We start from the raw sequence: 13884 nt of genomic DNA, 5'->3' as shown, positions 1-13884 counted from the left end.
AGAGCCCCTCCCACTCCCAGCATCCCCTCCTGTGTGATGGGCTGGACTGGGATCACACTGGGATTGAGCTGGGGAAAACTGGTGAGGCAGCCTGGAGTCTTCCCACAGGACACAGATTTGCTGAGAGTTGTAGTTCCACAGATCCTCAGCTATGATATAAATAAATTCAGCCTGTTCAAAAAACATCTAGGAGTTTATTATAGTTGTAGCTGTTTATGGATTACAGTATATGTAACTTTACAGGGGTTGTCACTCCAATATCCCACACTCCTAAAATGCAAACCTGTCCAATCTTACAGACGTGCAGTGTCCACATTAGGTTACCATTATGGAGTACCATTGTGATCCTACTAGTCACAAAAAAATCAATGTCCGATCCATGGCACCCTCAGGGGTCATAATACAGCTCCATTACACTGGAGCACTGGGATCAGGTGAGTATGTTTTTTCACCTTCCCTGCCCGCCTGCTGCAATACTAAAATATCTTTTAAGCCGGGGCACCATGGGACGTAAACACGGCAATTTTACAGTCAGGGCAAAATGGATGGGATTCTAGCGAATCCCATGCCCACTTTGCAGTAAAAATCGCGGTGCAGACACGGCGCGATTTCCAAAACCGGTGGTGTTTTGGAAATAGCAGTATGTCAATTATACTACGGAAACACCAGCAGTTTCCCCATAGGTATAATTGTAACAGAAAGTCCATGGAGGAAACCTCAGCGAACTTTCTGTCTAAAGCACTGCAGGAAGAACTATGATGCGATGCCGCTGCGGTTTTTCCTGCAGCGCTTTTTTCCTTCAGGACGTCCCACATTGCAGAAAAACAGCTTTTTTTTTTGTTGCAGTTTTTTGAGCCAAAGTCAGGAGTGGATTGAGCAGAAAGTAAGGCTGCAGCCAGCAGCGCAGCGGTCGGCGGAAGCCGCCATGATGTGGCCGGAAGATGAGGCAGTGGTAGTTAGGGGGCGGAGCCTATCCGGCGCGTGTTGCTAAGGGGAGGCATTATTAGGCAGAGACGCCTCCCCGTGCTCAGATCGCCGCGGGAAGGATTTTTGAGAGGACGCACGCTGCGCCTCCCCCCCCCCAGAATGGCAGAGTTGGACGGCCTCCTGGCTCAACTGCGCGCTGCTGCCGGCAACGAGAATGCCGCTTGGGTTGCGGAGCAGGTGAGGGCATTGGTTGACCGGGTTCCGCCGCCCCCTGGGCCTTCTTCCCGGGTGTTGCTTCTCCCCCGCCGCCATTACCTGCTCCCAGTCCTTCCCCAGCTCCGGTGGGCGGGGCCTTGTCCCGCAGGCCTAGGCGGACCAGGCCCCGGGAGCGGTTAAGCCCCGAACACTTAGTTAGGTCCCGGCCTCGCTTAAGGAGCCCCTCCAGGGACCCGCAGCACCGCGGGGGGCGCCCTTCAGCCTCGGGCAGCCGCCCCCGGTCCAGGCGGAATCCGTCCACGCGGGCTGGACCCACAGCTGTAAGGGGGAGGAGCCAACGGCCCGCTCGGCCCCTCCCTTTGCAGCTTGACTCCACTCCATCTTCCTCCGATGTGGTTGCGGGGACCCTGCCTGGCGATGCTCCGGTCGGGGGAGTCCCTGGTCTACAAGGACTTGACTCTTCTTCGCTTCCTGGTCCTGCACGCCGGCTGCCAAGCGTAGTCGGGCGTCCTGTGTTGCATGGGGGTCCTCTGGCTGCTGCGGTTGGGCGGGTGTCCGACCGTTCCTCAGCTGATATGTATCCTGCTCAGGGTCACGGCTGCCCCTCGTGCCATGGGGTGCGCCCTGCTTCGCCTTCAGTGGATCTGTTACTTGATGGAGAAGATGGCCGCTTCGGCTCGCCGCGTCTGGATTCGGGATTGGCGGCTGGCGGAGACACAGCATCTGCGCAGCCAGGTGAGTGTTTGTCCTTGTCACACTCTGTTCCTGCTATTTTTCGTACACAGGGGGCGGTTTCGGAGGGGGTTGCAGCGGGGCCCAGTGAGGTGTTGGGTAGTGAGGGTGCGCGGGGCTTAGGGGAGGAGTTGCGTGAGGTTTTGGGTAGTTTGAGGGATGTGTTGGCGCGTGTGGGAGGCCCCCCTGGGTCCAGCGGGTCGCCTGTTTCAGCATGGGTGGGTTCCCCTCCCCCGTTGATAGTGCTGCCGTCCGATGGTTTGGTGCGGCGGGAGGCGGGGGTGGCGGTTTCGGTGCAGACGGACTCGGAAGGTGGGGATGGTATTCGGTTAGACGATAGGGCACACAGGGAGATTTATTTATGTTATGAGTGTCCCCTGGGTGCTCACCTTAAGAAGGAGGTTAAAGAAAAGATTTGGCGTGATGAATACGTCGAGATTTTTTCTTTGCTTCCCCTCGCCAAATTTAATTTGGACAAAGGTAAGCGGGATGATAGCAAGAAGGAGGAGGAAGAGAAGCGCCGGTGGCGCCTTATTCCTCAGACATTTGTTAATTGGTTGCAGGCCTTTTCCATTATGGCTAGTGTTATTGGGGCTAGTGGGGCCTCAGCCTTAAGGGGATTATCCAGTTTATAGCATCGATGACCTAGCTTTAGAATAGGACATTAACCACTTCAGTGCCGGGCCAATTTGTGGTCCAGGAACAGACACATTTTCAGTTTTTTTTGTATGTGCGGTTTTGAGGGCTGTAACATTTTTCCCGTATGTCTCATTCAACTAATTTTTGCGTCTTTTTTCGGGGACACATAGGGCTTTATTTTTATGTTGTTTTTATTTTCAAATGTGTTTTAATTTTTTTTTATATCCGGGAAAATATAAACATAATAGGAGGGAAATTGTGTCTGGTTTTCATTTTTTTTTTTTTTTTTAAATTTAATAATTAGCGTTTTAATTATTTATTTATTTATTTATTTATTTATTTTATTATTTTATTTTCATCTTTTAACTTTTTTATTATATTTAATTTTTTTTATTTTTTTTCAGATTGTGTCCCCATAAGGTCAAAAGAGACCTTTGGGGACATCTGATCACTTTTTTTTTTTGTTAGGGAGGTTGATTTCCCCTATAACTGAGGCTGCTACATTTAGCCTCAGTTGCAGGAGGAATCCAGCCTCCTGCACACTGTGCTTTAGACTTACAGAGCTGATCTGGGTCCTGTAGGACCCAGCAGCTCTTGTAAGACACGTGACCGCCGGGTCAGAGGGCGGCCGCATCATGGCGGCGCCCATAGCCGTGTATACAGCGGTCATTGAGCGCTGTATACACAGCTATCGAGAAGGCAGGGAAGGGAATAAATCTTCCCTACCATCTCTCTGGGAGCTCCGGCTGAAGTTACAGCTGGCTCCCAGCTTCAGTAGCTGCACGATCTCCGTGCAGTTGCTGTGTTCTGATTGGACGTACCGCTACGTCCTGTCAGAACTAGGCAACCACTTCCCAGATGTATATAGTCTATGGGTGGTCCGGAAGTGGTTACTTTTAGATTAGCAAGGGTCTGACACCCAGGACCCCTGCAGGGCACCTGTACCGTACAAACTGTAGTGGTGAGTGCAGGTCTATGGGGCATCCCTGCAGTGCCTTTACTCGCTGCTACGGTTGTTGCGACGAGTGAGCAGCGCGTTTCATGGCATTTAAAAATTACTGAGAGCCACTGTCTCGGTATAGGTGGTCTGTGGGGATCCCTGTTATCAGTCCCTTGCAGGTCTAATGTTAATGGCCTAATTTAAGGACAACTTAATACCCCCTTTAATTATGAACATCCCACAATCCTGATTCATTTGCTGTCCATTGCTATTGTTTTTTACGGACCTTTAGTTTTCAAAATATTCCTGTGTCTTTGGGTCTATGAAAAACAGAAGACACATGGATGCCAGGTTTTTTGTCACAAACCCTTAGACCTGCATTGGCATGAAGCATCATCACGGAAACAGAATAGATATGACGCTGTAATTTATGTTTTTACACAACAATGATCCGTCATAAAACGGGTGTATGAGTGAATACAATGTGAATGGAGTTGTATGGCATCCTCATTTTTCATGGATATATGAGAAATGCAGAAGCTCCAATACAGCAATGTGGGAGCAGTGAATGCCTCAGTGTAGAGCAGAGAAGACATTCAGGAGTCTGGAAAAGCTAGGTGACACTTCCTAAGAGAGTTGTATTGTTATCAGTGTTGGGTGTAAACCAGAAGAGGGGTTGAAGGGAGTTCTTACAGCTACAGTATATAAGGTGTATACCGCCTTTAGGTCAGCTTCACAAGAACGGATTTGGTCCGAGAGATTTGAACAGTATTTGTCAGTATATAATGACAATATTTCCTGTATTGAGCCCAGAGCCAGGACCCAGACTCTTAGCATTATAATGATCTATGAGTCCCTGCTCCCCAGGGGTCTACTGCCCTGTACTGTAATTGTATTTTCAATATGGGACAGTACAGCTGTAGGGAAACTAAGATTCCTAGCATTATAGGTCACTATAATGGTGGGAGTTCAGGTCGTGGCTGAGGGGTCAGTCCGAGAAATAATGCCAGCATCAGGTCCGTATCTTCCGGACCAAATCTGTTCACTTGAAGCTGGCCTTATGGTGAACATTTTTGCTTTGATTCATTTTACATTTCATTTTTCCATTACTCACCTCTCCTGGGCTCCCTTGTAGGCCTTAGTGATTTCCCAGGGAGACCGGAAGAGGCTAGAAGACCCAAAGGTGCACAGCAGAGGTGAGGGAAGGGGACCCCCTGAACAGAATACTGAACGCATTGACAAGTGGTGAGCAATGAAAGCACAAGGACCTCATAGACTAAAATGGAGTCTGTGTGTTTTCTGCGTTGTGTCCGCATGGAACATCTGGAGAGAAAAGTACTTCGTGAACTACTTTCCTGTCCACATGACTAATGCGGACAGTGCGTGGAAAACACACGGACTCCATTATAGTTTATGCGGTCCGTGTGCTTTCATTGCTCACCACTTGTCAATGCGTTCGGTATTCTGTTCAGGGGGTCTTCAAGCAGACATCCGAACAGATTACCGAACGCAGATGTGAACCAGGCCTAAGAAATATTGTTTAAGACAAGTTGGATTCTAAATGTTAATATTTCTTTGAAACAAACGTACAAAGATTAAAGATAAGATCTAGTCGCTGTTAATTTGCTTTTAGCCAGACAATTCCCGAGCAAACCTTATATAGTTTGGGAATATTTTTAGTGCAATTGAAAGCATTTGAAGGTTCGGGATAATAAAACTGTCACTTTTATCAGATACAGTGTTGGCCAAAAGTATTGCCACCCCTGCAATTCTGTCAGATAATACTCATTTTCTTCCAGAAAATGATTGCAATCACAAATTCTTTGATATTATTATCTTCATTTATTTTATCTTCAATGGAAAACCACAAAACGAATTGTCAAAAAGCCAAATTGGATATAATTTCACAGCAAACATAAAATAGGGGGTGGACAAATGTATTGGCACTGTTTGAAAAATCATGTGATGCTTCTCTAATTTATGTAATTAACCGCACCTGTTACTTACCTGAGGCACCTAACAGGTGGTGGCAATAACTAAATAACACTTGCAGCCAGTTGAAATGGATTAAAGTTGACTCAACCTCTGTCCTGTGTCCTTGTGTGTACCACATTGAGCATGGAGAAAAGAAAGAAGACCAAAGAACTGTCTGAGGACTTGAGAAGCAAAATTGTGAGGAAGCATGAGCAATCTCAAGGCTACAAGTTCATCTCCAAAGACCTGAATGTTCCTGTGTCTACCGTGCGCAGTGTCATCAAGAAGTTTAAAGCCCATGGCACTGTGGCTAACCTCCCTAGATGTGGACGGAAAAGAAAAATTGATGAGAGATTTCAACGCAAGACTGTGCGGATGGTGGATAAAGAACCTCGACTAACATCCAAATAAGTTCAAGCTGCCCTGCAGTCCGAGGGTACAACAGTGTCACCCCGTACTATCTGTCAGCGTCTGAATGAAAAGGGACTGTATGGTAGGATTCCCAGGAAGACCCCACTTCTTACCCAGAGACATAAAAAAGCCAGGCTGGAGTTTGCCAAAACTTACCTGAGAAAGCCAAAAACGTTTTGGAAGAATGTTCTCTGGTCAGATGAGACAAAAGTAGGAAAAGGCATCAACATAGAGTTTACAGGAAAAAAAAAGAGGCCTTCAAAGAAAAGAACACGGTCCCTACAGTCAAACATGGTGGAGGTTCCCTGATGTTTTGGGGTTGCTTTGCTGCCTCTGGCACTGGACTGCTTGACCGTGTGCATGGCATTATGAAGTCTGAAGACGACCAACACATTGTGCAGCATAATGTAGGGCCCAGTGTGAGAAAGCTGGGTCTCCCTCAGAGGTCATGGGTCTTCCAGCAGGACAATGACCCAAAACACACTTCAGGTCAGCACTAGAAAATGGTGGTGAGAGAAAGCCCTGGAGACTTGTAAAGTGGCCAGCAATGAGTCCAGCCCTGAATCCCATAGAACACCTGTGGGGGAGAGATCTCTTGATGGCAGTTTGGAGAAGGCCCCCTTCACATCTCAGGGGGGACCTGGAGCAGTTTGCCAAAGAAGAATGGTCTAAAATTCCAGCAGAGCCTTGTAAGAAACTCATTGATGGTTACCGGAAGCGGTTGTGCGCAGTTATTTTGTCTATAGGTTGTGCTACCAAGTATTAGGCTGAGGGGGCCAATACTTTTGTCCGGCCCATTTTTGGAGTTTTGTGTAAAATGATCAATGATTTGACTTTTTTTTCATTCTCTTTTGTGTTTTTTTTTTTTCATTTCAAGCAAAACAAATGAAGATATTAATACCAAAGAGTTTTGCAATCATTTTCTGGAAGAAACTGAGTATTATCTGACAGAATTGCAGGGGTGCCAATACTTTTGGCCAACACTGTAAGTCGGCGCAGGACTTATCTCTCCACCAATTTTAAGTGAAGAGACCCTGAAGCAGATGTGAATCTAGCCTGAAAAGGTAAGAAACTAAATATCTGTATTATCACAGTACCACATGTCATGTGTATGGACATCGTATATCTTCTGGAATATTCCAGGATCCATATACAGAAACTTCTTTAACACAACAACTCGAAAAAGAGGTCTTTGAGAGAAGTGGTCTCCTCAAAGAAGATGTCAAGTATGCGAAGTTGAAAATCCATCACCGAAAATGTCATCAGGGCAGGGTGGACCTTGGAGTGAATATCTGGCGTTGTCTCATGCTGGGACCATAAAATCTTGGCAGAATTTATTTGGATTTCCCACAACGTATAACTAGAATATTTTCTATTACTGTTGATATTGCTGTCTTATTATCTGAGTCTATCGTAACTTATGGAAATGTCATGACTTTTCACATACCACCGCCGCCAAGTAACGTGACAATCCAAGACATAGGCTTAGGAACCGCTCAGAAATAATAGGCTTCTTAGACAGGGAAAAAATGTAGAGATGTCATTTCACATGAGAAGCTTTTTTTTGCAAATATAAAGGGTGAAGAAAAAAGAAAGCATAAAAGAAGAGGATGTCTCTGCCGCTAGTGTACAAATACAAATTGCTTATGTATTTCTCTACTTACAGTATATATCAGTGTGGCAAGGCTAACCACTGAGCCACTCCAACTCTATGGATGTAGCAGAGCTAAGCTGAGCTTCTGCAGCAGTTTAACCAATTGCAGAAGTTCGGGTTAACTCTGCTATATCTGTATATTGGAGACGTTCTTGCAGATTATTCTTGGCCATTGTTAAGCACCGCAGCACAATGTACAGATGTTCTGTCCTGCTAACGTAGGTGTGAAGACTTCTGGGATCCTGGGAGATTCTCACACTCTATTCTATAGCTTTGATGGTTCCAATATCCTAAGAGTGTTGTAATCCAGGAATGTTGTTAGACATGTTATACCTTCATAGTTCATGTGCTGTGGCCCTTAGCTGTACAGGATAACTGAACACAGGGTTTTCTATTCAGTTTCCTAGCTCCGGTCTATGTTGGGTGATATATACACATATCCAGCCAGTAGCTCCATAAAACTTTGCACCATTGTTCTACCTTTTTTCCTATATAGGGAGGATGTGTTAGCTCTCATTTCATGTCTGTTGTATTAAATAAAGATATTACAATTCTCTTATAACTTGGTGTTAAAATGCCAAGGTGTGTCCTCACATATATCTGACATTATCCATTTAGGAGATGACTTGGTCCCCATTCGTTAAAAGGTAACATGCCCAGTGGGCCAAACGTTCCACCACACTGCTCAAAGACGAAGCTGGTCCCCTTCAGGAGGATCTCAATGGCACGTCTGCTCCGTTGAGGTGCACCATCCCATTTTGATGACACAGACAGTAACATGGCTACTCCATCACCAACCCTAACAAGGACTATATAAGCAGAAATGTCGGCCCCTTTGTGACAAACAGTGATGCTCTGGTCATCGCCATTTCTTGTGAAAAAGGAGGGACCCATATTTAAGCACCGGATGGTGTAATTCTAGGAGTTTGGTTCATATACCTATATAGGATATGCCTGTCAATAGACCTGTTGTGATGGCTGAAGAGCAGCAGAACAGTAGAACAGCAAGGAGAGAGAGGTTGCAGGTCCAAGATAGGTAGCTTCCTACAGAAGAGAGAGTGGCATTGCTGCAGTGACGATGCCAAGCGCAGCAGACCTCTGGAGAGGGACACTTCAAGACTAGCGGCTGGAATGACACACAGGAGGACAGGGAGTCTTCTTCCCCACAGGCTCGAGATTAATATAGAGCAGATTGTCAACCACACTGCAAACAATCAGACCCAGGTGAAGCATAAAGTCTACAGGCCAAGGCTTTACAGGTAACAAACCAGGCCACAGAATGAGACTTGACAGACAACACCCAAGGTCCTGACATAAACAAGACTCATAGCAGTGACCAGACCCAGGCATGAGGATATTACTTAAACTGTAATTCTTTAAGGAGACTCTTTTTGATTATATTCTTGAGTCGTTATATTGTCCGAAAGACCATCCCTTTCCTCAGAGTGTCTCTCATGATCACACTGTGACCTCTGTTTTCTAGCATGGGTTGCTGTGTAAACAGGAGGCCTCTCTTTGCTGCCGGGTGACCTCATTATGGATTTAGATTTCTCTTTTTTTAATTCACCTAATTTTCTTGATTGACAAAAACAAACTATTAACATTTACTTTGAATCATATTTCCACACTGTTTCCACAGTACTGTTTTCTAGGGCAAATGTAAGGAGGATCCTGGAAGGCCCCTTGTCATCTTGACCCCAAACTTCCAACTCTTAAATGATCTGTTTACACTGGCCGTGGACTTGGATGATGCACAATGACTCCACAGAGTAACTGGCTGACTACTCTGATAAATCTATTACTCATCCCTCTGCACTGAGGCTTATACTGCATATTATACATTCCAAATATATGTATACAGTTAGTTTTAAGCCATTGCTTACTTTAATCTCCCAGGGGAACATGATCCAAAATATGTTTGGCATAATTAGTATAAAATAAATTCTAACAACTTCTGCCAATGTTCTTTCTATTCAGCACAGAGTTCTACTTATCTACACTTTCTTTGGAAACTTAACCGTAATTTGTATCAAATCATGAACTAAAGATTTTAACATCTACAAAATACATTCAGCTCATCTTAAAAAGTGACAGATAAACCACATGCATCTATAAATACATTACAATAAATATTATATAAGATATTACTTAATATATGGAACATTCTATCAGCATGGTAACAGACTACAAAGAAACACTATGGGGCGGCATAATACTGTGTGCAGGAGCCACTATGGGGCATACTACTGTGTACTGGAGCCACTATGGGGCATAATAGTATGTGCAGGCGCCACTATGGGGGATAATACTGTGTGCAGGGGCCACTATGGGGGATAATACTGTGTGCAGGGGCCACTATGGGGTATAGTACTGTGTGCAGGGGCCACTATGGGGGATAATACTGTGTGCAGGAGCCACTATGGGGCATACTACTGTGTACTGGAGCCACTATGGGGCATAATAGTATGTGCAGGCGCCACTATGGGGGATAATACTGTGTGCAGGGGCCACTATGGGGGATAATACTGTGTGCAGGGGCCACTATGGGGTATAGTACTGTGTGCAGGGGCCACTATGGGGTATAATACTGTGTGCGGAGGCAACTATGGGGCATAATACTGTGTACTGGAGCCACTATGGGGCATAATAATAGTTTCTGAGGCATAGGCTCTAAGATACTACCAATACTTTATACTCATAATAATAATACATTTTATTTATATAGCGCCAACATATTCCGCAGCGCTGTACAATTTGTAGGGTTCAAATACAGACAGAAACATACATTACAAAGAAAGTCATTTCACACAATGGGACTGAGGGCCCTGCTCGCAAGAGCTTACAATCTATGAGGTAGATGGGGTGACACAAGAGGTAGCAGGGGCGGCATTGCTTATACATAAGTCAGACACTTTTGTAATAGAGGTGGCTGTCATTACACAAACATAAAACTTTATGAGCCATCGACAGTCGTGTCCTTTAACATGTGGATGGAGCTTGGACCTATGGAGTTAGCATGAGATGACATCATATCATGTGGGGAAATGTGGGAGCGGGGACAGAGGAGGGTTAAGGGTTTACGTTAGACATTGTGATAGGCCTGTCTGAAAAGATGTGTCTTTAGTTTGCGTTTGAAACTGTATAAGTTGGGAGTTAATCTGATTGTCCGGGGTAGAGCATTCCAGAGAAGTGGTGCAGCTCGGGAGAAGTCTTGTATACGAGCGTGGGAGGTTCTGATAATAGAGGATGTAAGTGTTAGGTCATTGAGTGAACGGAGAACACGGGTTGGGCGATAGACAGAGATGAGGGAGGAAATGTAGGGAGGTGCAGCATTATGGAGAGCCTTGTGGATGAGAGTGATAGCTTTATATTTTATTCTATAATGAATAGGCAGCCAATATAGTGACTGGCACAGACCAGAGGCATCGCTGTATCGTCTAGACTGATAGATGAGCCTGGCCGCTGCATTCAGAATAGATTGTAGAGGGGAGAGTTTAGTGAGGGGAAGACCGATTAGTAAGGAGTTACAGTAGTCAAGGCGAGAATGAATCAGAGAGACAATAAGTGTCTTTAATGTATCTCTGGTGAGGAAAGGGTGTATTCTGGAGATGTTTTTGAGGTGGAGGTGACATGAACGTGCGAGTGATTCAATATGAGGGTGAAGGAAAGGTCTGAGTCAAACATGACCCCGAGGCAGCGGGCATCCTGCCTAGGAGTTATAGTGAGGCCTGAGACTGCAATGGCTATATCAGGGACAGATCTGTTAGATGGTGGAAACAGTAGTAGTTCAGTCTTAGAGAGATTTAATTTCAGATAGAGCGAGGACATGATATTTGAGACAGCAGAGAGACAGTCGCTGGTGTTTTGTATGAGTCTCCAATTATCTCCTAATGGCTAAATCCAATGGTGACTTCTCTCTTCTTATTCTTCTGGACCTCTCTGCTGCTTTTGACACTGTTGACCATCATCTCCTCCTCACTATTCTCCGCTCAGTTGTCCTCAACGACACTGTGCTCTCCTGGTTCTCCTCTTATCTCTCAGACCGCACTTTCAGTGTATCATTTGCGGGCTCTGTTTCCTCCCCTCTTTCCCTTGCTGTTGGGGTTCCTCAGGGCTCGGTCCTCGGCCCCCTGCTCTTTTCTCTCTACACAGCCCCCATTGGACAAACCATCACCAGATTTGGCTTCAGATACCATCTTTAGGCCGGGTTCACACGGAGTTACGTGCCGCGAGATTTGGCACGTAGACGCCGCGTGACCCTTTGCGTGCCGTACACGCTCCCATTCATTTCAATGGGAGCGGGGAGCGTATGCGCCGCGCTAGTTTGCGGCCGTGAATAAATGCACGGCCGCAAACTAGCGCGGCGCATACGCTCCCCGCTCCCATTGAAATGAATGGGAGCGTGTACGGCACGCAAAGGGTCACGCGGCGTCTACGTGCCAAATCTCGCGGCACGTAACTCCGTGTGAACCCGGCCTTATGCTGATAACACCCAATTATACACATCTTCCCGTGACATCACCCCTGTACTCATTGGTTCTGTATTTCCTGGGTTTGTTTTTGTTCTTTTAGGCAACTCATCTATTTGTCTAGATTTATATATCGCATCTGATAAAATACCTCTTTCTCCTCTTGTCTTGCTTTAGCCTACTACCTCCTTCTGCTAAACTGACATCCACTTATCTCTACTGAAGAAATGAAAATCACATTTTTACATAGAAGTCCATGGAGCAGGGAGGGGTAGCCCAGTGAAAGTGTAGAGACAGAAGCACAGACGTGACTGCAAACAGCTACATAGGAAGTTTCTATCTCACCCAAAGTGCTTTATTCACATTAATACAGATCAGTACTTCTCTAAAATGTTCCAGATGATCTTGTTGCAACTCCGAAGTGACTTAAAGAGACAGAGATGAGCCCGTACTTTCTGTGTGCTGTGTATGGAATTATGGGTAGAATATGCAAATGTGTTTCCCAGGATGTAAATAGGGAAACACTGCCTCTGTATGCTGCCCTCTATGGGAAGCTTCCTGAACATCATGCCCGACTTTACACAGTTGAGAGAAAATGGCTTTATAAGACTCCACACACCTACATGGTGGTCTATATCCCCATAATCTGGTCTAGAAGTCTCACACCTCTGCCAAGTCAGTTCTCCCTAGACTGTGCTGATGAGATCCAATCAGATCAAAATGGCGCAGTCCATAGTTGGGATGATACTGACTTCGCAAAACCCCACATCATTGCAATACAGGCTTGTTGGAAAGTTGGGCATGATGTTCAGGGAGCTTAGCATAGAGGGCAGCATACAGAGAGAAGGTGTTTCCCAATTTACATTCTGGAAAACACATTTGCATATTCTTCCCATAATCCCCCACAGTGGAGCGAAAATGGCTTTATAAGACTCCACACACCTACATGGTGGTCTCTCCCTAAGGAGTAACAATATCCCCATAATCGGGTAGAGTAGAAGAATAAACTGTGTTTGTACCCAAGTGAGTCGACCAGCATACACCAACCTAGGGAACATGTAGAAGAGACCTTGAATCAGATTTTGGCCAAGACATGCTTGAATCTGATCGAGAGCGTGCCCAGAAGAATTCAAGCAGTGTTGAAAGCCAAAGGTGGATTAGCAAAATAATAAAAATTTTAATTTAGATTTTTAGGAGCAAAACAGTAACAATGCAGTTACATGACAAGAATCTGCAGAACTAATCATATGCTAAATAGTTACAAGTCACATTTATGTATGAGCTAGCCAAGAGGATTGTCTATAAAATGATGGTAGTCTCATGTTTGGAGCTGTAGTGGATGGTGAGATATGGAGCCTGAAAGTCATAAGTTAAATACATTGTTACCCATTTGCTTGTCAGTGTGGGCCCGGTGTCCGGTTTAGCTAATTCAGCCAGTTTCTGTCTTCTGCCCCACCAAAATGGACAGAAGATGGAAACCTGGCGGTCACCATTCAATCCTATTCACAAAGTTGGACATGCAGGACTTTATGCCCGGTTTAAAAAAAAAAACGGTTTCCCTGCGGACAGGCAGAAGACGCACACGGGTGAAATGTGAATGGGTTTGAAAGCTGACCGCCGGGTTTCCGTCTCCTGTCCAGTTTCGCGGGGCAGAAGACGTAAACCGGCCGGATTGGCTAAATCATAGACTGGGCGCAGATGTGAAGCCACCCTAAGTCCATAACAGAATACACTTGGACAACAATCGGATGTCATTCCATGTGTCATCTGACTGCATTCGGCTGCAAACTCAGCCCTTGCTCTGATGTCCACAAGTTCTTTGCATAGGGTCTAATACTTTCAAGACAACAATGGTGACATCTAGAAGCTAACTATAAATTGTATGTATGGATATCAGTCCAAGTAAAATTACATTTTTATTT

The sequence above is a fragment of the Leptodactylus fuscus genome, chromosome 1 (genome assembly GCF_031893055.1).
Source record: "Leptodactylus fuscus isolate aLepFus1 chromosome 1, aLepFus1.hap2, whole genome shotgun sequence".
Lineage (NCBI taxonomy): Eukaryota > Metazoa > Chordata > Amphibia > Anura > Leptodactylidae > Leptodactylus > Leptodactylus fuscus.
Note: the sequence above shows the minus strand (reverse complement) of the source record.